This window comes from Erithacus rubecula, assembly GCF_903797595.1.
Source record: "Erithacus rubecula genome assembly, chromosome: 4".
NCBI lineage: Eukaryota > Metazoa > Chordata > Aves > Passeriformes > Muscicapidae > Erithacus > Erithacus rubecula.
Window position 1 is genome coordinate 29,453,100 of NC_136686.1, and position 25,000 is coordinate 29,478,099.

At 38.2% G+C, this 25,000-nt stretch overlaps 1 protein-coding gene across 2 annotated transcripts in view; it reads left to right on the top strand.

The window, feature by feature from the left end:
* The window catches only part of ANO4 (anoctamin 4), a 195,096-nt gene that overhangs the window by 12,670 nt on the left and 157,426 nt on the right, over positions 1-25,000 (top strand). Inside the window, exon 1 of one of the 2 annotated variants that reach the window (XM_079305169.1) lies at positions 14,815-15,142. The exons of the other annotated variant lie outside the window; for it this stretch is intronic. The gene's annotated coding sequence lies outside the window, so the exon portion shown is untranslated. Of the gene's footprint in view, positions 1-14,814; positions 15,143-25,000 lie in introns of those variants that run through there. 2 annotated transcript variants of the gene reach the window in all.

Here is a 25,000-nt window from a genome sequence, read left to right on the forward strand (position 1 = left end):
AACATACATTTTTACATTTCTTCCTCTTCAGTTATTCCTCTAATTGTATACCTTTGACAGTCTTTTCCCATTTTCCTTCTCTTTCCTGCCCAGCTATTTGTTCTCTGTACGTACTGTGAATTTCTTCCTCATTTTCTACCTATTTTGCATATGTCATTTTTGTGTTTCCAGGGAAAATGAGCTTCCAGCTATGCATCTCTGCTTGTGTGCAGCCTGCTTCTGCTCAGCTCTGGGGAGGTGATGGCTGGAGGAAGCTCCATGGATATGTAGCTTTTCTTCTCACACTGCCTGTGGTTTCCCATGCCTGGCAAAGCTGCTTTGCTTCACTTGTGACTTTAGGAAACAGAAAGGTGCAAACTGAGCACAGTGAGCCACTGTGTTGCCTGTAGCTCTCATTTGGTCAGGATGGAGGATGCCCATGGAGCTGGCAGGCTGCTGCTGAAGGCCAGGGCTGGTCCACAGCTACCTCCTAGCTGGGATCCCATTCCCTATAATGGGTGTGCAGAGGGCTTATCTGGCACCTGCTGATCTGGTGTCCAGTAGATTATTTCCTCCTTGGTGCTTGTGTCTGATTGCTTTCAGTTCTGCCATGTCATTTATGTCTAAGCCGTGTCTTCTGGTTGAGAAGACCAAGTAACTTTCGTTGTGAAGGGAAAAACACCCTTGGACAGAATTCCTAATTCTACTGACATGCTTCTAGTTGAATCCTGATTACCAGGCTGCTGGAGTCCCTTTAATCCTGAGTTTTATCTTGCAAGCCAGGACTTTGTTTAGATGCTGTTGGAATCAATGAAAAGACTCACTTTCACTGCAGCATAAGGTAATTGAACCTATGACAAACAAAATTGTTATTCAAATACATGACTAGTCTCTCTCTCTTCTGTGTCTGTGGTTCTTTCTGTCCATTGTTTCTTATCTCATTTTCCCCTTCTATCCTGGAAATAAAGCTGCATTAATCTCCTGAAATGGGTACTTGACTATCTGTTGCCTGCATAGGAAAAAAACAAATAATGTGCATGTCAGACATCACTCTGGGGTTACAGAAGTAATTGCTGCTTTTCAAATGTTCTCAAAGCCCAGTCATCTTTTCCACATCAGGACTAGAATCTGCAAACAGACCTCATGCAGAAATACCTACATACTTCTTTCTTATTCTTCCAAGTGCTTCCCCTGGGTGCCTCTTTCTCCCTTGCCAAAAATAAAGTCATTCAACTTTTAAGATGAAAATATTGAAGAGTGAAAATAAATTATTGGAGATTAATTCTGTGTGCTCATGCAAGTCCATGCATAAAGATAAGAACATGCTGTACCTCAGGCTTGCTGAAAGCTGGCTTTTACTATTTTTTTTTCCTTAGGCAGATAATACACTATGCTATTCTGTGTATAGTAAGCAAGGGAGAAAGAAACAGAAAGGTGGAGCCATTATCCAAGTATTCTGCATGGTCACAAGGGTAGTGTTTATAAAGTCAAAGCAGAAATCGGATGTCTCTAGGTGATCTTCAATTCAGCAGGTTAAATTAAGTATTATTTCTTGTTATCAGTACAGCCGATTGTTGAGAACCTGTATTAGTAAACATCCAATTTTGCATTAAAAGAAAAGGCATCTCTAGCAAAAATTATGAGTAATGAAGCTGTAAGAATAAAAAATTGTAGCTGTATATGTTACTGGTTTGAGTTATATAATAGTCTTGAACTGAGACTGCAAGAGGGTAAGGATGAAATTAAATGAGTCATTGTTAAAAATAGGTTGTGGGGCTGAATTAAATGTTGAGTATGCTGGGCAGCAGAATAGAGGATTAAATTTGCAGTGAGAAATAGACTCTGTCTATACTATATAAATGTTGATTACTATGTAAACACATTGTGATTAGGGACAAGAAGGGTATCTGACTGGGCCAGTGATGTGCTTTTCCTCCCAGGCAGGGAGATGAGACTCTAGGCTGTTAAGTGTTTGTGTTGAATACCATGAGTAGCAAGCTGATGAACTGACTGCATAAGCCAAGTGGCAATAGTGAAAGTAAAAATCAGCTATTTTGGTGTATATATAGAAAATCATGATCTCAGCTTGGTTTCATGTCTGGTTAGAATGGGATTTCTCTCATGGCTAAGGGGCTGCAGTATTCAGTTTATAGTGTGAGGGAAGAAGTGATCACTTTTAATGATAAAGATGGCAGAAATTATAACCTCTGGCTGTTACTGGGAACACAATGCTTCAGCCAGTAGAGTAGAAGGCTTCTAGCCTGATCCAGCACACCAAATTTTAGGTTATGTTCCCACACAGTTTAAAGGCAGAGCATGTTGAGCTTGAGCAGTGTTTCATCTGCTTGTCACTGTCATCCATCCATATGGCTTAAAAAAATCCTTGATGAACATTTTTGTCAGAGTAGCTAGTAGTAATTGTGTTGGATGAGCAAGCTTTAGATAAAAAGAATTATGCATTATGCTGGGCATTGTGTGGGCATCTAAGTCCTCAATTTGGTTTAGATACTGTAGGGAAAAAAAATCACATTTCTCTAAGCTTATTTTCTATCCTAATTCTGGGTATGGGTGACATTAAAAGGCAAATTTTTTTAAAAACTAAAACAAACCAGCAGATGATGTGCTGGTCACCGTGGAAACCAGGCTTTTGATGAAGAGGTTGTATATCTGGTAATACTTTATACTGAGTTCTGATTAATACAAAAATCTACGTTTTTATTTTAATTCTTTCACATTCTCTTCTGCTCCACAATTAATATTTCAGAAGATAGAAAGGAAGAAGCTGCAAAATAAGATATTTGGTTTTAAAGTCCAGAAAAATACTTATTTCAGCAAAATAGGAATCCATTTTGCTGAAACAAGGTTTTTATGTAAGGCTAGAACAAGCAAATGGAAGTGATGGCAAAGGAATTTAAGACTTAACAACTCTTTGGAAATGCATCAAGCTTAAAGGCCAATTGCTTCAAAGAGTATTTAGAAAATTCTGTCAATAAAGCAGTGCTTAAAATGGGACATTTGCAGGAATACTGCCTCTACATTTGTAAACATCCAGAGATCCAGCACAGTCTCATGATCTCAGTGAAGTTATTCATGCACACTGTGGGCTCTCAGTCCAGAAACACTATCTTGTACAACATAGCAAACCTGAATTCTGTGCTGTATTAAAAGCTTTTATTAAAAATATTATCGAAATTTTTCAGTTGAGGTTTTTCTGAGCTCAGGTATATGAATCAGGCAGTCAGTATTTGAAAGCTGAACCAGAAGAACATGTAATTACTGAATAAAAACGGTTTTACACAAAAATCTGGGGATTGGCTGATGTAAGCTTCAGCAAAACAGCTTATGAGACACTTCAGAATGACACCATGTAAGGTTATCTTTACAGGAGTGAGTGGGAAATTCTCATTCAATGGGTTTATGTACATAGGAGAACTGATCCAGGTCTGAGGTAGTTTCAGTGCATATTTTCAGATACAGTTGTTATATTGTCCTCAGACTCACAAGCAAGTGATAATATTCTTGCATCATGAACCCACTGTTCATTCTTATTTTGAGCAGCTTAACTGCTGAATACCAAAGTAATAGTAAAACCAACGGTGAAAAAAATTAAATCTAAATTTTCATGCACAAAAATGTATGATATTTTTTAAAATAAGGAACTTTTATAATCGACTATTATTCCTTTACCAAAGTGTTCTGGATTTAAGTCTTAACTATTTATACTATAGTTTTAACAAAAGTAATACATTATATATATGTATACTACATTTATTTTAATATAATGGTGTTTTAGTGTGCTGTTTCCTGGTCAGGTGATAATATTGCTGATCAGAAGTGCATCTACATTCACTGTATCTTGTGGAATTTCAAAGTCTCATCTTTGTTCTTTAGTTGTGGAAAGTACTCCAAGACTTTGCCATGCTACTCTTTTGAAGCTATCAGGGTCTGTTGGGGTTCTGTAGAGTGACTTGACCCTCTGCCCTCTGTCTCAAGAGTAATCAGACACATTTTTGCATTTATTGATGGAACCTGTTTCAGTGGAAGACTATAGATGTTATATAATGTTTCCTAATTCTTCAAAATATAGCATATACAGAGGAGAGTTTGGCTCAGAGAAAAAAGCCACATTGTTTCTTTCAGACATACGGTTTAAAATTTTCTTTGGCAACTGAGGAGACTTGACATAGACTTGAAGGGCTTAGTAGAAGTATTTTATTCTTAATATTGTTTTATATTGGTTTAGATTTCATTTTGAAGCAACTTAACAGTGCATGACACTTCATGTCAGTGTCTAGAAATTGTTTGCATACATGATTAGTTTCAATTTTGATATTTTAGTATTTCATTTACAAATAAGATTATTATTGTTTCAACATTTATATGACAAATAAATATTTGACTCTGCAGATCCTGTGCATGGCTGTCTTTAAAAAATGAAAAAGCCCCTCCAGCTCTGTATGCAATAGTTTGCTTTTCAAAACCATTTGTTTTGTTGTAAATAAGACCCAAATTCATATATTTAATTCAATCTGTTCCTTGCTTATACAAAGTAAAAAAGCTCCTGCTTAATAAAGCTAGAATTTTCCAAGATGGTGACAAATATATAATTCAATAAGCTGGGCTAATTTTCTGTATTAATATATCTTCATGCAGAGCACTTCTCGAAAAAGTAAATAGTTAATCAGTGTAATTTTCTACAAGTAGAAACGTCTTTGAATTGGGAGTCTAAGGGACACCTGGAAGGCTTCTTTTACAGGCCAGACCTGTCTCCTGTGGTTTTTTTTTTTTTTTTTTGCAATGTGGTTGATTCCAGTGCAGGGCTGAAAGCAGACTGAAAATGGAAAGTTTTGTAAGGTAAGCATGCAACAAATATTCCAGATGGTTTGTTATTTATCAAAAAGTGAGATGGTCCTGGGAGGACTTAAAATACCTCAGAAGTCCCCTAAGCTTGGAGAAATGTATTAGAGAGCATGATGGCACTCTGATCAGAGGGCCTGGAGGGCCAAGGGGGACCTCACTCCTGCACTTTCATATTCTACACTCTGGGGATGAAATTTGGGGAATGGGAGCTGCACTTGTTAAGGAACAAGAAGCCTGGAGTGGCTTTGCTGCCTGTTAAAAAGCAGATAAGAACAACAACAGAAGGTCAGGAAGCGGCCAGCAAATGTGGATATGGGAGCTGGGAGGCTCTGCTTGGGCAGGAGGTAAGAGGTTTGATGCAGCAGGCCTGGAATGCCCACAGGGCTCAGCTCTGGGGGAATGCAGATTACCCATTTCTTTTCCCCTACAGCAAAAAAGGTGCTTCAGGAGTTTCAAGTGATAGCTCAGGGAAGGTTCTGTCATCTCATAAAGTAGGTTTTGGTTCTTTTGTTCTTCTCTGCAAATTTGTCATCAGAAACAAGCTGTTGGCTCTGACAGAATAAAATTGTACTGCTTTCACCTTTTCAATCTCGTTATTAAAGATGAATCCCAATGAAGCTGGCAAACTAAATGTACATTACTCCTCCAATTACAGTCAGTATGTATAGGCAGCCACTTGGGAGGTAAAAAGGACATCTTCTGCCAAGCTGCAAGGACAGTTTAAGGACTGGTATCATGTGAGGCCAAGTTACAGGGAGAAATCTTCTTGTCTGGCAGAGATTAGTGTGTCCTCAAGCAGAGGTTGTGAAAACCAGTTCAATCCTTTCTTGTGTGCCTCGTGTTTGAAAAGGGTGGTGTAGAAGCTGAAATTGCTTTGCTTCCATGCTGGTCAGCTGAGAGGATTTGATTTTTGCACTGAGGAGTCACTTGCAAGGGGCAGACAGCTCAGCTCAGCCAAGGAACACAACAGGGACATTGGGGTCTGCTCATAGGAGTGCTCTCCCAGTCACCTTCCTCACCCACCCAGTTAATGATGGATGGCTGTTCTGTTACTGCTTTGGTCAAATCCCTGCTGGGACAAGATCACTGAGGTGTTTCATCTAGTCAGGAGTTTATCACCTGATCTAGCTCTTTGAAGGAAAACCAATTGGAAGATACAGGGCAGCAAAACCCATCTCACTTTCTTGCAGTCCACTCTATAGTGGCAGCAGTCAGGACTGCCTGACCACCACATTGTCCTGGGGATATTTGAAATAGTTAATGTAAGTTGTTTTTCTAACTTTGAGTTTTACTCCCTGTAAACTTAACATCTTTTTTTTCTGAGTCTATGGCTTTGAGACTAATGGTTCTATTGCATTATGGAAATTCACCAAAATCTTCCTTTCTGAGCCCCAGGCAACAAAGTGACAGAAATGTGAGGAAGGAAGGTGAAAGGCAAGAAAAAAGAGCTTCATAGAAAAAGTTGATACTAATCATTTGTTTGCTTGATTTTCTGCATGTCATGGATTATTTCAGCTGATTATCAGTCTCATTTGGTGTTCCATGTGTGTAGGTGAAAAATGATCTCTTTTCTGGCTTGTCATTACTTCTTGCTCTACAGCTATTTGTGGTGATCATATTTTCTTAAATCACTTTCTTCCTGATGGTCTTTGTTTAGTGTGGAAATGGTGATTAATCTGAATAATCAAGCCATTACTTCTTTCAGGGTCACAATAGCACTCAAACCCCAGCTCTTACATATAAAAATGAGGATGAAACAAAGCAACATTTGAAAATTGCTGCTCTGAATCTGTGGCTTTAGGAAGCATGGAGCGTGTCAAAAACTCAATATGGGAAATTTTTTGGTTTTAAAGAGCCTTTCTCAGGCTAAGGCAGGAAAAGAGAAGCAGAGCATGGCCACACACAAAACCTACTCCCATTTTCAGGAATGTCTTCAAATAATGTTTTGCTTCAGATAATAGTAATACTGAAGTTGAAAAAATATAATAATAAATGGAGGTTAATTCTTCTTCGTGTGCACTGGTCATTCATCATTGTTTGGTAGTGTTGGGGAGGCTGAGGGTGTATCACAATAAGCAAGTAGTGTTTGTTTGGTTTGTGTTTCCAGCCTCTCTTGCCTAATCACCTCCTGTACCATGCCCAGGACATTCTCCCCACAGAGTGCATGGGGAGCTGCAGATGGAGTGTTGTGATGTATCATTTGTGCCAGCTGGACACTGCTGCTTGCACGGTGCTTTACCAGCAGAGTAATCAGCACCTGGGTCAGCAATCTTTCCATCCAGTCTCAGTTTCATGTCATAGCAGCAGATGTCAAATCTCTAAGCAGCACAACAGCTTTTCCCACCAGTGATATTCAAGTCCCTTGAATCTTCTTTCCTTGCATATAATTTATGGGGATCTCAGCTCCAAATATCAATATCAATATCAATTCTTTGTAGGTCTTTACAGGAAGAACTTTGTTGGGTTACATGTGGATTTTCTTCATTAATCTTTCTGTTGAACTGTGTAGGACTTGGTGCTTTTTCTGTTTTCCAGGGCTGGCATATCAATGTGTAGGTGTCTTCCATTTTGCCAGAAAGTGCTTCTTCCTTTTCTTCACTACAAAGGAGAAGACACTCCAGAGTGGGTGAAATATTTTAAAATTAAATATAACAGTAATTACAATGAAAATACTAAGAAAATAGTAAATTATAAGCTCTCCACTAGAAGGGATTTGAATGTGTGTGTGTATGCAGAGGGGAAATGGGAACTAAACCAGTGAATACAGATGAAATCTAGTGAATGGTCTTATTCAAGAACTTGCAATGTCAGTGCCTTTTTGCTTCTCATGCTTTCAGACTGGGGTGTTCCACTTGGGAAATGCTGATATTTCCCAAACTTTTGGTATTTTGGGTACTTTTTCCCCCTTAGATTAAAATTTAGACATGTGACAGATCTCCCAAAACTTGCTAGACTAGTTCTGTGTGTGTAAGGAGCAGATCTGTGGTGGCATGCAGGAACTGTTGTTCTGTACCTTTGGCTTCTAGGTGTCCTGAGGTTACTAATTTCCCACTGAGCTTCCAGAATGGGTGTTGAAGTTGGATGGCTGAGCACAGTGTTAAACTACAAACAGGCTTTTACAAAGTCACTCTTACAAAAATATACTTTGGAAATTTGAAAAACAGTTTTGAAATTCAATTTTTTCGATTTTTTTTTCACATTAAAAAAAAAAAAAAAAAAGGAAATGCATCTAAATTAAAGGGGAAGGGAGGAAATCAGTACAAGGGTTTCATTAGGCAGGAACTAAATAAAGCATTTCTGTCTGCTTCAGTCAAAATATCTTACACAATCCCATAAAGATTCTTCACTTAACCAAGCCAGAAGAGTCTGTAAAAACGTTGCAGAAAACCTTTATCTTCTTTTCCTCATTATAACTCTTCAGTTTACCTGTCAACCTGAAGAACCTGCTGTGCTGACATTTTTAGGCTCTTGCTACACTGGAGAATCAACAGTGGTCTAAGAATATTGTGCATTTTAGTGCACAGGTTTTATATATCATCATAGTGTAGGCATAGATAGTAATCAGTAAACACACACAAAATACTGAGTTTGTCACAAACAGATACTGATTTCATTGTGTTTTGTCCATTGCATTAGGTCCTAAGTGCCACAAGATTAGATTTATTTCTTGGTGGGAATCCCATTCTTTTGAGCTCCTTTTATGAGGCATTTTGCAAGCTGTTGGTAAAAGGTTGTTTTGAATTACTGTTGCCAGTGGCTGGCAATATTTATGGATGTGTCCTGTAGACATGCATTTACAAGTATAGTTTCAATTATATACACTACTTTAGGATTTCTATTTTCATTTCCTCTTGGTTTTGGTATTATAGAGATCCGAGAGGATTTTTAACAGTGACATTTCTAGAATTTCTTTTTCTTACATTAAAAGTCCATGAAAACCTGAAAAGCTCAAATAAATAATTTCATAGTCATTTTATTTCTTTTTCATACCCAACATTTTAATGGTTGAATGCCTGAAAATGGTCTATGCTTCTGGATGAGCTGAAATACTGAAGCAGATAATTAGGCAGTAAGTGAATTTTAAAAAAACTTCTCTTTCTGAAAGAACACTTAATAATCCCATTACTATTTCTAAGATGCACTTAAAATATTTATATAGAAAAAAAACTCCTTTAAACTTCAATAAAGGACAAAGATATGAGGAACTCACCCCAGCCTTGGTAGGTGTGGTGGTATTTTAAAGGTCATTATTATCAAATGGAGCCACTTTTCAGAGTCTGATCAGCCAACTTTTGAAATTTCTCAGTATGAGAAGTACTTTTATGTAGGTCCTTGCTTGGAGAAAGAAACCAGTACAAAAATATCTTCTTTTCTTGACTCTGCCTGAAATACCTGTTAAAGGAATTCAGACTCTTTGATTATGATGTGCATATGTGTCTGTGTGTCCATCAGTGGATATTGTTATTTAGTGGGTATCACTAACAGCTTTGCTGCTGTTTGTTTCTGTTTGAGAGATTTCCTTGGTTGGTTGTTCTTAAAGTTTGGTGGGGTGTTTTAGAGTTGTAGAGTTTAGGTTAGAAGGCATTTTGAAATCATCTTGTCCATATCATAAACAAGAACAGCTTAGGTCAGTTTAGATTTTTATTGCATAAAAAGATATTCATTCCCACGCTTTAATAAAGGAATGATAAACCTCAAATCAGAAGTTAATAGAACTATTTTTCTCTTCACAGAGATGATGCATTTTTAATTATTATGTTTTATTTTAAATTACTCTTTATTTAAGCCTCTTAAAGGTCAGCAGTGAACATGTCAAGTGTTTAGAGAGTGTTCAGCAGCATTCTACTATTGTGAGCTCTCAAACGTTTGTCACATGTGCATGTGTCATGTTGTGGTGCCTGACCCTAAAGGCCCTTCAAATCTCAGTGCCCTATTCATGGCATCTAAACTCTTTCTCCCATATCCCTGTGCCACATTCTTAATGTTTTGTCTGCAAATCCTCTCACCATCTATTTTACAAATTGTACTAGAGGTAGGTCTGGATGTGTTGCTGCAAGGCTAAGAGTGGCAAAAGAATACAGTAACACAGGCTTTATTCAGAAAGCAGAAGTGATTTATTGCAGAAGTAGACACATTTTTATAGACTCATTCTCAGAACCAAGGATAGAATTAAGCTCATTGGTCCAAGGAAGGCAGCATCTCTTGTAAACATGCTTTTATCAAAATATCACATTCCTCATGCACACCTCCTGTCCACAGCACCAGGTGCCAGACTTTGTTATTAATTCTTTCCCTTCTGTTTTCCTTTGAGTAGCTTGAGAAAACTCAAACTGCTGTCTTCCCTGACTCTCACCAGCATCCACATGGATGCAGCTGTGAAGCAGTGTCACAATCAGCAGTACACCTGGATACAGGTGTATCAAATTAGCAAGGGGATGCTCTACTGGGGCTCCTCTGATCATTTACCTGAGCTGGGTCCTTCCTCTCTCCTACAACACTAACTTCTAGTCATGTTTTACTTCCGTGAAGTTGAAGGATTAGCATATGGTCACCTGTAATTTCACTAAAGGTATGACACATCTCTAAGTCACCTGCTTTAAGAGTGGGCTGGAATGACCTCGTAAGTGTCTGGGGTCTGTCTGTTCCTGGAAGGTGGCCCCTGCTTTCCAGATGTCATCTTTGCCCTTGTTCCTGTCAGGACCTCAGTATGGCAGCCTCTCCTTCCTGTGTGACCTGATGTAACCTGCCTGTCTCCTTGCAGCTTAGAAAAGTCCTACCAGCTCCTCTCTAGTCTACAGTCTGAAAGGGATCTGCATGATCCATATGTGAACTATACATATATATATATATATATATAAAACTTTTGTTTGGTACAAAATATAGTTAATATAGTTAATATGGAGTTATGTAGCAGTAGCATAACTAATTTTTTTTAAAGTTTTAAAATATTTAATCATCAAATATTTAATATTTTTCCCTTTTATGAAGAACAACTTTAAATCAAAACTTCCATGTTTTTGGTCTATACATGTTTACAGCTTATACCTACAAGTTTGGGCTTCAGACAGCAATAGGTTTACTAGAGTTCCCTTGAAGATGCTTTAATAAAACCTGGTTTTTATGCTTTAAGAAATAGTATGTGTCTATAATTTTTTTACTTGATTTATGGAAAGTCTTATTGTGAGGTCCTGAGTTGAAGACAAATGATACTGTAGATATTGGAACTGGCAATGGTGTTCTTGGCATGAGTTGTGTCCCTCAGGTACCTCTGTAAGGCATTGATTTTACTGTCCCTTCAGGGAGGAGAAGGTGGGGAGAACATTCTCGTGGTAGAATGTGCCTGAATTGTAGAATTTTGAGGTGTTTTTTTACTTTTTTGTTTTTTTTGTTTGACAAATGTGGATGCATAAGCCACATGTGGATACATGAGTAACCACAATGAAGCTATTTCTCTTAGGGAGAATTTTCCTGGATGTGTTACATAAAAGAAACAATCCCTAAATAGCATCTTGCCACTATTAGATAAATTCCTTTTAGATAAAGTCTCTGGAATACAGAAAGGGACATCACTGATTTTTCAGCCAAAACATAGCTAACAGACATCGGTTTGGGGGTGTTTTTTGAGGGGTTTCTTATGAACAGCTTTTGTGCCGGGGGTTTGGCTTTGTTATTTAAAAGCTTGTTTGTTGTTTGTTTTCTTATTTTTTTTCCTTTTTTTTTTTTTTTTAATTGTTACAGCAAAGATCTTAGATGCTCTCTGACCACAATGAAAGATGTCTCTGTGAGCAGCAGCCATTTCTCCCCATGCAGCCTTGTCAGTTCTGTACTGCTTCCCACTTGCATTAGATTTAAACTTACTCTGCAGAAATGGAAGTCTCTCTGGATAACTATTTATTCTCTTTTCCTCTATCTCGATATTTTTAGTACTTCAGAAATGGATGTATGGATTTTTTTTATTAATGGTCATTTTGATTTTGCTTAGCTAACATCTTTTTCTTGAAGTCCATCATACTTTTTAGCTTCCTTTCCATATGCATGTGTTATTCAGAACCTCCCTTATGCAATTTCAAATGATGCAGCAGCAATATGAGCAAAAGCTTGTGGACCACCCACTTTTCTTGAAAAAGAAGTTGATAAAATTTCTACTTGTATTAACATTGATAACTCCTGTTTCATGGCTAAGAGATTTGAAAAATGAAGTAACTTTTTTATAATTATACATTTCCATAATGAATTTTTTTATTTATCTGGAAGTAATTTAAGAGCATTTTATGTTTTCCAAGGAAATGACATTTTGAAGAATGGAGTCTTAACAATAAAATGATATTAATTTTGTAACTGTAAGATAAAAATGATAAAAAATTATTTGCTGTATTGACAGCCATGAATATTAATGCATGTTTAATTCAGTGGAAATTAAGTAACATTTCTCTTATGATCAGAAGTAACAGTGTATTAGGAAATTGATTCCTTACTCAAAACATGTTGGTCTGTTAGAGTTCTGATGTAGAAAAGCAGAATTTTCTGTGACAATATTAAAAGCAGAAATATTCAGTAAATATTTCTGTTCTGTATTTAAGAGGAATACTGATATCATAACCTGGAATACCTCATTGCAATACTTACCAAATACTTTCTAATTATGACCTGCCAATTATTTTAGAATAAGTAGAAAGATAAGTTCTTCTCTAGGACTCTAATAATTGTTTAAATTACAAATTGAGCTAATAAAAGTCCTGAAAAATTGTACAAGAGCCATGTGAAAGAGGAAAAGATCAGAAAACCTCTACATTTACCAATATGACAGCTAAGCAGGGATTTTTGCCAATTCCCAATAGATCAATACAGAAGTTAAAAATCTGATAACTGAAAGCACTTCAATTTAATGCATAATAAAAATAGAAAAATCAAAGGTTTGAAGGATGTTCAAGTTGAGCAGTACCAAGGGCTGATTTTCCTTTGTCACTTTGAGCAAGAGAAAGTTAGCAGAAAGATAAAGATTTTGCTGTCATCATCTTCCTCAATACCAGACACAGGAGCTGGGCTTGGGAACACTCACAGGTGTCAAGTAGTAATCTTCCTGCTAGCACTGCAGAGTTTACCTGCACTTACTGCTGAGTTTAAATGCATTTTCTTCTATAGCTTCTTTCTTTTTTTGTGTTCACTTCTATATTGGCTATATTTTTAATTTTGGTTATCTGTATATGTGTTATTGTTATTATCTGTATATATCTTATGTGCATTGGTTGTGAATGGTAATTGCACTCCTTTGCCATTTATTCTTTTAATCTGCCTTCACCTGTGCCTACTCCCTCATGAGCAGTTCTCAAGTTTTTTTTTTTTTTTACTAATTATGTTTATGAAAAGGGTGGGATAAATATCATGCATGTTCTGTTGACAGGAGGAAATCAGCTAATTAAGACCTAAATAAAATGTAAGAAAGTAATTGGCCTCCCAATGTCCTGTCATCTCAAGGGAAAAAAAACCCTTTTATTAAAAAAAGCTAAACCCAAACCAAAACAAAAGAGAAACAAAGCACAAACAGAAATGCAATATCTTCTGACTAATATGGGATGACATCCTAGTGTTCTGCTGTTGCTGCTACTGGAATTTGTATGCTCTTGCACTATATTTACACTTTCAAACATTTTGGAAAAGATTAGTTGTATTAAGTTGGCCTTTAGATTTTTAGTTTGTGCTTCAAGATGTAGCAGCTGTGATTTACTATTCTTTTAAAAAGTTGCTGCTGTTGTTGTTAGGCCTCCTCTTTCCCTGGTAGGCTGATGCTGTTAGCTGGTGTGATCTACAAGAACTTGATACTGATCAAGTAATATGGGTGCCACTGCTGGGAGTGCTTTGATGTCTGTTTTCCCCATGCTCCCCCCTTACACTTCATGGCCTTTTCATCTTCTGAAATGCAAATATCAGATGTATGATATTCATGATTACTTTGTGGTACAGCAAAAATTCAGGACTGGCTGTTCTAAAAATGTTTTGAAAAGGTAAGCATCTAATTTTTTTTCTGCTGGTGGAGTGTGAGCGTTAAGTAAACACAAATTTCCATGCTGTATTTAGGTTTCCTGCATTGTGAATAGGAGCTGAATAATTTCTCCCCCATACAAATGCAGCCATTTGTATCTTAGAATCAGGAACATGCCTTGAAAATTACAGTGGTTGGCAGCTTTAAATCAGACTGCATCACTTTACTGCGTGACTTGGTACAATGGTTAAAATACCATATGAATATTTCTCTCCAGATCCTGGATATCCTTATTGAAAATTAAGTAGAGCTCTGTCTTTTTTTATTTTTTGATGTCGAATAGTATGGTAAAAGCAGAGTGTTTAATCTAGTAGTCATCCTGACGGATGCTGGAAGAAGAGCCTTGGTCGTGTGTTTTCTGTGGATTTGGTGCTGTCTGGGGTCTGTGATGTCACATCAAAACCAGCACTGGCTCTAGCAAGGCCATTCACAACAACGGGACCACGCTGTAAAATCTTTTACAGACTTCTTTTTCCTTCAAAAAGATACCTCGGAAGACGAAGCAGCGATGAATTATGTATGTCTTACATAGGGAAGGTACCGGATAATAAAATCCCAAGGTAAAAGGCACTGATACTCAAACCTCCAAACTTTTCTTGCCTGTAGGGCTGCAGAGATGGGGCAGAGAGGTTGTGAGAGCAGAGCCCGTGTCTGTGAGCGCTGCCCGTGTCTGTGAGCGCTGCCCGTGTCTGTGAGCGCTGCCCGTGTCTGTGAGCGCTGCCGCCCGGAGCAGCGGGCACGGCGCCCGCAGCAGCGCTCGCCCCCGCCGCAGAAATGCTCGCAGGAGCCCCTCGCAGGAGATCCCGAGCTGGCAGCCCTGCCTTGGACAAGCTGTCCTCCGATTGGGCGCTCCCAGCGACTGATTACAAATGCTGATGCCGCTTCTGTGATCCTCTCCACTTGGAGGAGAAGCTCCTATCCCCACCCCCAAGCCCACCTCTAGGATGTAAGTAATGGTGAGAAGATGAAGATGAAAACAGTGCGCTGTGAGTGACTGGAAATCCAGCAGTCTGGTTCAGCTGCAGTGTTCTGTAGGAGTCGTCTTCAGACTTCTTACCTTTGGTTTTTCGGCACAAACTGCTTGCAGGTTTTCGGAGGCTGTAAGGACTTACCCTTTGTGTGTTAGTGATTTCTGTGTATCATCATATTACCTTGCTTTTACCCTGGACAGCTGTGTTCAGAGCTTCATGTGGAAATCTTTCTATTGAAGAGAGATAAAAAGGATCCTTAATCTGATTCTCTTTGGATCTTTCTATTTTTATGGTAAGTGCCAGCATATATTGGCTGAGCGTAGCTTCTTTGCTGCAGTGCTCGTGTTCTCTCCCTCTCTCCCTCTCCCTCCCCCTTCCCCATCTGTTTTTCTTCCCCTATAGTCTTAGAAAAGCCTCGTGACCTTCACTTAATATCTCCTCGTAATTTTCAGCATCTTCATAGCAGATACTGGCTAAGTAAAAACCAAGTTTTCTCTTTATTTTGTGCGTTCCCTGCTCTGACCCAAAGCTGTGAAGTATTGACTGCAGGCTGGGTCCTGCCTCTTTGTCCTTGAAACGGGAGGCTCGAGCATTGCTCCCGATTGCCCGTGCCAGCAGCGGGGTACGGTGCTGGGGAGCTGGGATAGGGATTGGGGAAAGGTGTCTGATTCATTCCTCTAGGTCTGTACCCTTGCACTGAGGGCACAGATATCCCCTGCTTGAACAGCCGCCTAGAAAACTCTGAAGCCCCTGAGTGTTCAAGTGAGAGCATCCATGTGGTTTGAGCTGGTATTTTCTGTCAGATGGGATCTTTCAGCATTTTCAATATAAGCCTATGTCATCAGGTGTTTTTAAGTTGGACCTTTTGCATCTTACAAGTGCAGACCAGCTGGGACAAGAAGTTACAGAATAGGCAACCTAATAACCCTCATCCCCATCTAGTCCTTACAGTTGCAAATTCTTAGCTTTTTGAAGTGCTTTTACATCTCTGCAGTAGGAAAAAAAGTGCTCTTAAATGACTGAAAATCTGTTCTGGCTTAATTTGTGCTCTAAGCTCTTTTAACAGCTCTGATTTTATAAATGAGAAAGGTTGTTATTTAGACCACAGTAAACTGTGCCCTTAGTTTTGATTTGTTTGTTTTCTTTTCTAGTTTTTTGCATGAGATTTAAAGTAAAGTATAGAGTTTCTAGTAGATTCATGTTTTCGTTTGCTTTTGGTATGAGAGAACTACAAAAGTATTTCTTTTAACTTAAATGTGTTTCATGCTGGGATTCATTATGTGGATTGACTATGCATAGCCCTTACAGACTGCAGGAATAATAGGGACTCTGCTACATCTTCAAAGGTCCACTGGAGGCGTAGATATAACACTGGCTCAAACTTGTCACAGGGTGGTCTGACTTCAAGCAGAGCAAAGAGGAGATGTGTTTATACCTTTGTTTTACTCAGGTAGGATAGGAATAAAGCTTTTATTCTGTCTTTATTTCTGCACTGCCTTTTCTGGATTTAACAAGAGATATGCTGGTGTCTGGGAATTTTTTTTTCCTTTGTTTAATGTAGCTTGCATTGTGCCTTAATAAAACAATTTCATTCCTGATTTATCCTGTAATTCAGAGAGTTTTGTTTCACATGAGCTGATTAGACTGTTTTTTTTCTTTTCCCTCCCTAGTGAGTAGAAACTTTAGAGAAGCATTGTTATTTTCAATACTTTTAATGTTTTTTCTGTACTTGGGTGTAATGTGTTGACAGGTATGTCTGTGTGTGGTGGGGGAGGGGGAAGCCCAGGTTAGACAAGAGGCTCTGGAGGGAGGAGCAGGTTGCCCAGATCTGCAGGTAAAGGACTCCATGGTGCAGCGAGGTCCCTGCTGCACTGCCCCAGAGCCAGCAGGAATGGCCAGCATGTAGGTCTCAGTGGTCTGAGTCACTTCTCCCATCAGATCTTGTGTTCTGGCATCTGTAGATGTTCTGTAGAACCCACTGGTGCAGCTGACCCTGAGCCTGGCTTCCCTTCTCACTGATGCACTGAGGGCACCTGCAAACCTCCTACTCTGGTAGGGAACAGGCCAATTTTGGAAATTGTGCAGCTCAAGGAAATACCTAAAAACATTCACATCTAGAGCAGCCTTCCCCACTGTCTACTACAGACAGGCTTTGGCACTATGGCTGGTCCATGTGCTGCTTAGCTCTTACATCAGCAGTGAAGGTGCCTGAGTTTGTTCTCTTCCAGTTTCAGAGAGTGCTGATGCAATGACAGCAGCAAAGAAACTTTTTGCTGTGGAAGATGCCAGGGTTCTGGTAACACACACACAGAAGCAGTCCTGAGACCCTGCACAACCTGCAGGTTGTGATATTACCTTGGAGGAATTAGGCTTAGGCTTTCCTTGACTAAATGAAAAAAAGTAATTGGGTGCATGCATTTGAACTTGGAGATTTTTGCCATTTTTTTCCATATAAAATTATTGTAAACTTAAAAACCAAGAGGTTTTGCAAAATACATGCATCACTTAAAATATCCTGAAGATCTCACACTTAATTACTGAACTGCATGCTATTATTTTTTTAAATATTATTGTAAATTCAGATATTCCTATATCCTAGAATAATCTACCTAACAATTAATGAGAAATGTGGTTGTGACTCAAAAATTACTAATGTTTAGTAAAATTATCTTGTAAAAGCTAATTTTGAACATAAATGCATAATCATATATGTCTTTACCAATAAAAGTTTAAAAGCCAAAGTGCATAAGGTGTTTTTTAAAAACCTTGAGGCAAAAAGAAGAAAGGAAAATGATGCTGAAGTATTTTGTCCAGTTTACATTTACATGAGCTTGCAATGGGATGTTTGCATTTGGAACCTAACATCTGTGTACTGCAACAGAGAAGCCTATGCATCAAAAAAACTTGCCTGCACATCTTGTTGCAGGCTTAAGACTTGAAAAATAAAGATGTAATCCTCTATAAAAGTCTTGAGAGGTATAGAGAAGGAAGAAATTCCCCAAAATACATTAAATTCAAGTAGGTAGATGTGCTGTTCATTTCTTGGGAATTCTGTGAATGCTCTAATAGGGAATGCATGCTTAGTACTTCCTTGTTTCACAGCATGGTGTCATGTTAATTCCTTTGCAGGGTGGCTGAAGACTGCATAGAAAACAACTGCAGGGAAAGAAAAAAAAAAAGCTCTGTTCCCTAGCCAGCCAAAATCAGCCAATGGTCTGATGAAGTCATTGCATTTTTTTTTCTTGTGTATGATCAATATGCATTCTTCACTCCACTTGTCTACAGAAACAAGTTTTTAGAAGCTTTTTTCTTCACAAATATTCAAATACATTTATGTTGGGAATATAAATGGGTATGTTTTTACAGAAAGCTCATTTATCCATGCTACTTCAGTAATTTTATGTTTTCCATCTGCTCATATCCTTTCTGACAAAACCTATGCATAAAGCTATTGATTATCACTGGCTGAAGGATTCAGGCAGTGAATTAGCCATGCTCCAACTTCCCTCTCTGCCCCAGACTGGAAACTAATACTGAGATATTCATGTTGCAGAGCTGAAGTCATCAGTATGAGGCAGCACTCTGGCTGGGGATTTTTTCATGCTGTACCAGTTGTGCTTTTACCTGGCTGTTCCTGACATGCTAATAAGCCCACATGAATAATCAAAAGCCAATTACACCTTCTAGGCTTTCTCCCTTATTCATAGAGCTAACTTTTAAGGTGTTCCTGGACATATTACCCCATTTAGTCTGCAGGTTTTGTCCAGGATGATTTCAAGGGCTTTGTAACTCTAATGTTGCAGATATTACAAACCTGTCTCTCTATGTTTTGCAACTTTGACAGGTGAGCTCTCCACAGTGCAGTTTCTACTTCTATAGCTCATGGATATCTGGAAATCCTGTGTGTGAACAGTGTGCTGCATAAGCTGTCAGAAGTTTAGAGCTTGGGAAGTGCTAGGCAGGGTGTGTGTGTTACGTGCCTTCTCTGTGGCTGTGGGGAAGGATTAGCTTTCAGGCATTGCTAGGAGTGCCCTGTGCCTCTTGTGCATATCCTGCCTTCTGAATAAATGCTTGCATCCTGTGCCTGTCACATCTCAGGAGGGGATTGCATTTTCTGCTTTTGTGCAAGTGCTCTGTGTAGGTCTGTCTGATTCTTCATGAAAACCATGGTGTTTCACTTCATGTGGTGCAGGTTTGTTCTTATGTAACTTCTGCATAGGGAACACTGGACAATAAACTGAGAGGTATTCTGTGTGCTACAGAACATTCTCCTGCACAGCAGAAGTCACAATTAAGTTATTCCAGACTCAATGTGGTAACAATGGAGAAGCACTAGGCCTGTTTGACTTGAACAACATTAAGTGTTTACATTCTGGTAATGTGATATTGTTCTAGAATCAAGAACTTCTCCTTGTGTAATGTAAGGAGAAATAACAGTTTTGTTCAGAGTTATGGGTTAACTCTTCAGTATTCAATAGAAGGGATCTTGGCACTGGAACAGGCAATGCAAGTGTTTTAATCTTTGTGAATAACAATGAGCAGGAGGAATATCACTAAAGCTGCAATTAGATCCCCAAATAAGGGAGCTGATGGTGTACAGCTCTCTGCACATGCATGGATTTTACTCTAGGAAAGCATAAATCTGAGAGATTATTTTCAGAAAAGCCCCATATTTCTGAGAGCTGTACGTAGATGCAAATAATGCTGCAAGACCAATCCTCCAAAAAATTTTCCCTTTATGACCTCAGGAAGAGTTACAGCAGTCACCTCCAAATAGACCTCCAAATTCAGCTCTGAGAGAAGACAGTTCCCACCAAATAGTGAACTTTTGAAATCTCTGGATTTATGTTCAGATTCAGCATTTGCAATCTGATTGTCCAAAGGGAGGCTTGCTATCCAACAATTTTGGACAACTTCATCCCTCAAAAGTCCATACTACCATAGATAAATATTTTTTATAAGATAAGTCTTCTGAATGCATTTTCTGGACATAAGTGAGTTCAAAGATTCTAGGATTATATAAGTATTGATGATGATCATAGGAGGTGAGATTCTCATGCTCTCTACAGAGGTAGAATACTGAAAGTTTGCACTTCCAGAGGGTGTTTGGAAATATGTCTAAAAGAGATGCCCTAATCTTCTTTAGAAAATGCTTGCTGTTTAATATGAAGCTAGGAAGAGTAGGCTTCCATGTCATTTGTCTATAGGACTTATGCCACTAGTGCTGGGAGATTTTTAAAAGAAAGCCCACATCAAAACAGCTTTTCTACGTCCGTCCATTTGGTCTTGTTGCACACCCCTTCAATATTGACTCTAATTGCTTATTTCATGTAGTGCTTACAGCCTTCTAATACAGAAAAACTTTTCTGCCTTCCTTCAATTTTGAATGAGGAAGTTAATTAACAAAATCACCTGAGAAGAGACAGACAGGCTCTCCCTCTGAAAGTTCACTGTATGGAAAACCTGGTGATTAGCTGGCTTGGTGATTAGCTGCTTTGGATCAGCAGGAGGTATATTCCCATTTCAGATTATTATATTTGAAGAAACTGGTTTTCATTAAAATTAAGCATACTACTTTATACATGATGTATTAGACCACCAGAGACTTTTTCTAAATGGGCTTGATACTCCTTGGGAAACCACTCCCTGTAAAATGCCAATTAAAATCCAGAGTTTTCTGAAGTCCATTGGTATTTCTCCATGGATCCTGGCAGACATACAACCTCTCTACATGTTGTTCATCTATCCCCTACTCATCTATCTATTCAATTATTTTTTTGTTTGTGCTCTGTGTCACTCCACTGTTTTCCCATGGTATGTACTTTTTTTCCTTCTTACATATTGATTTGTCTTTACATTTCCCTTAGTTTTGCTTTTCTTTTGTATTTGGGGGTGTGGGCAGAGTTATAACCATAGTAGTTGCCATCCTATGTTGAGTTTCATCTAGGCAGAACACTGCTCTGATTCAGTGCCTAGGGAAAAGCAAATATTCTTCTTTCTAAAGAGTGTTTTCAGAGAGCTCGGTCTGCAGTCCCAATATGTGGTGAAGCATGCATACAAAAATGGAAAAAAAGAGGCAACAACAAACAGGTATGGCAGGACAAAAGGGCTAGAACTTAAGAGTCAAGCAAAATGTCAGCCTTGTTAACATGAATACTCTTTTCCTTAATCTAGCAGGAAAAGAATATATTTTCTAGCTGTGGAATCTAAGATCAAAGAGCCATAGCAAAGAGGAATTAAGCAGGTGATACTGGTCTGATTTATTTCAACCTCTGCAATTTCATTCAGGCAACGCTGCTTTGGTTTATATTTAGTTTTTTTGAGGCCATTGCCATAAAAATTCTTTATTTTAGATGAGGGGGAGAAAAATAATTAAGTTGATTGCTGCTCTGCCCTCAGGAGAAGGAAAAGTATTACCTCTTCTAATATCTTGTTCTTCTTTGTTCCCAGAGAAACATTTGCAGCATTTGATTTTCTAATCTATATCATTTAAATAAACTCTTCCAGACTGGTGAAAATTCCTGATCTCATTTAAGTTAAGTGTAAGGTAATCAAGTTTCTACTCACAGACTTATTTTTGTTTTGAATTATGCTGAGTGTTGCTAATAGTTGTTCTATTCTCTGCCTCTTTATTATAACTACCAGATGAGCCTAAACATAAGTTATTTTCTAATTGGTCACTGAAATTGCTGTTGAACCATGGACAGAATTTCCCTATTTTCCTTTATAATGTAGGATTTGTGATTTGGATTTCAGAAATGCCTAGGCAAAAGATTGGATAACCTTCTACTTCAGCATGCTTCATGAAATTTACTTAGTTTATATTTCTGATAGACTAATATAGATTTCTAATAGACTAATATAGATCAACATATAGTCTAATATATAGATTCTGAAGTATTCAGATTAATATATTGTGGTACAATTCTGATGAAACATACAAGTTTCCATCAGTACTTAGTGTCCCATGATGATGTTGTTACTGCAACTTCTCATTGCACTACTGTCACCTGAAACAGTTCTGTAAATATTGTTATGTAAGAAAAATACAACTTTATTTTCCTTTTTTAACAAAAACCAAACATGACTCAATTGTTTTGTGATTATACATTATGTTAATGTACCACAATTCTTGTGACAAAATTTAGGTCTAAATTATCCAGTTGCTTCCTGTAAAGCTCAGTCACATCAGCACTCAGGTGAACTCTCTGTGGGTTTAATTCTGCCTCTTATATTTCAGGTTCTATGTCAGATTTTATTTTTTAGAATTCTGTATTTTGTGCTTCTGCTTCTTGCTGGATCTTCTGTCCTTTGACTCTTTTCCAAGCTCTGCTCCAGCATTTCTCTTTCTGCTGCTTCTGTTCTTCACCTGCTCCTCAAGACTGTGTCTGGGTGTCCCACTCACGTACTGGTGTTTGTTCTTTTCTTGAAGTTTTGAGCCTTAATGAACATATGAACACAGACCACTGAGTTATGCTACTTCAGCAGTGCTTGTTGTGGAGGTCAGCACTCTGCAACAGCAGCCAGAACTTTCTATTAATTGTGAAACAATGCAGTGGGTGTTAAAGGTGACATTACAATGCAGAAGTGGGGGCTCAGGTTTCAATATAATTAAGCCATTTCCTTTCCTTAAGATGCACTGCCCGATTTGAAATTTAATACATGTTGCAGTGAGGAGGGATAATAGGGCTGTGCTTGTCCTGATTCTCCTTGTGTGAGATTGGTTGCTAAAGGTACCAGCTCTGCTTCTAAGCTGAGAAGGGAGATAGGTTCATGTACTTCCTTTCAGTTCCAAGAGGGGAAAGGTGGAAAGAAGAAATATGGATGTGACATATGTCCACTGGTGGTTTTTTGTTTGCTTTTTTTGGTGGTTTGTTTGTTTCTATTTTGTTTTGGGGGTTTTGTTTGTTAGGTTTTTGTTTGTTTGTTGGGATTTGTCTTTTTGTTTTTTGTTTTGTTCATTATTTTTTTTTTACATATTGCTTCAGGATTAGGTTGCGATGAAAGAAACTCTGCATCTGGGAATTTCTATGTGCTTTCAGCTATCATGTGATAGCACAGCAATTACTGCATAGGAACTTGTTCATTGTTGAAGATTTAAGTGTCTCACTCAAGATCACATAGAAATATATGTCTTGGTTCAACCCAGGATTCTTGAAACTTGTGCCAGTACCCTGCTCATGCCAGGCCAGCCTGTTTTCCCAGAGTGACAATATAGGGGAAGTGAAATTCTCACAGATAATTCTAAATAAGCTACATTCAAATATACACTGTAAAGAAAATATTTTAATCTCCTAGTTTCTAAAACAAGTAAAGGACCTCTTAGAATTTTTCTAAAAATAAAAGTTGGTTTTTTTTTTTTTAAAAAAAGGGTTTTTTAAAGACAAAGTAATATTGTTACAAATTGTGAAGAAATATTTAGGATATTTGCTAGGTAACTTTGATAACATTGCAGCTTGTCACTGCCTGTCTCAAAATTCCAGTTGTTTGTTTCCAGGCATCCCATGATGCCTGGTCAGTTTTTGATGTGCTCTGATTGCAGTGCACTCCAGGCTAAGTAACTTGCAATTGGTGTGTTTTTCTTTCACTGCTGTCAAACATGTTGTCTTTGCTGAATGGAGTCCAGGGGAAAACGTGTTCTGAGGCCACACTGTCAGCACTTACATCCTCTGAACTGCGTTTTTAGAGACATCTGTAAGCCTGTCAATCAGTTCTAAACCTTGAGTATGGATTTGTGAGTACTTCCTTGCACTCTTGGATACTATTCTGTTAGTTTTATTTTCCTGAATCCCATGGGAGGAGGCAGCTTTGAGCATTTAAAAATTGTTCAGTGCTGAAATATTAGCTGGCTATATTTATTTTATATCCTGAAGACTTTAGTCATATAGTCACATGCAATTGTTTTCCTTGAATTATTTTGTTTCTTTTTATTTTCCTAGTGAAATATTTCATTCTGTCTATGATCCAAACCAGGCTCTGAACAAAAACCAAAACAAATATTTCCTGATATTTGTATTTTTATTGCAATCACCACAACTTCTGCAAATGTCTAGATGGCAAATAATTATCCTTCATGGAAATGATGATGTAAGAAGATATTATTTCTGTTCTTGGTGTCAACTGTTCTTATTACTTCATAAATAAAGAGCTGAGGTTTTTGAAATGCTCATTAGCTTAGGTCCTGGATGTGAAACGTCAAGGGCATGTTTTTTTCCATGTCCTTATCACATTATAGCATTCTATATAATCAAAATGAGGCTTCAGTGGTCACTGACTGTAGCCATGAGTACCATGACTTTGGTGTTGTCTGCTGGCTGCTTGGACAGTGACATACCCCTCTGAAGTCACTTCCTTGGCAGCCTAGAAAGCAGAGGAGGGTATGCAGCTGAGTACCTTAAATTAAAACCCAAATTCATTGATCCTGAGACCAACTTCTATTATCATGCAGTTTCCATGTGTGTTTCTGCACAGCTTTTCCTGTGCACAGAGACTGGGCAGAGGCCAGGTGGAGGCTGATGCTTATCACAGAAGTGTCCATTCTAAGTGCACTCTGAGGATAAAAATTTCTGTGTGGTCTGAAATTTAAACCCAAATCATGTTGCATAAGCACAGAAGTGCTGAGTGTATTTCACAGATTCAGCCTTAATCCTGGCACATCTTAGGCACTTGATACAGCAAACTCAACAGCCTTCTGATATAGTTGCATTATATGTCAACACCTAAATATTTTTAAAGACTTCATGAAATCCAGAATTTTCACCCTCTGATATTGAGAAAAAATGTTGGCTGTATATGTAAGCTATTTGAGAGCTTCAATTTTCTTCTTCCTTGTCTTGAGCATGGTAAAGGGCCGGTTTGGTGGCCATGGCTGACATTCCAGGGCTGGTAGAACTGCCAGAAGAGGGAAGTACATCTTTTGATACAAAGCTCCCTGTTAATGGCATTTTAATAGAATAAGTATCCTCTACTGCCACAGACCTATTTATCCTGACATTAGGATAATTCTTCCTCCTTCATGAAGTGATGTGACTGCTAGCCATGAGATCCTGGGAGAGATGGTCTTTACTCTTCTACCATTACTGTGATTGAGCTGTAAGAGGAGAAAAATACACCACATCTATTGCTGACAGGAAAAAATAATAGGCAGCCT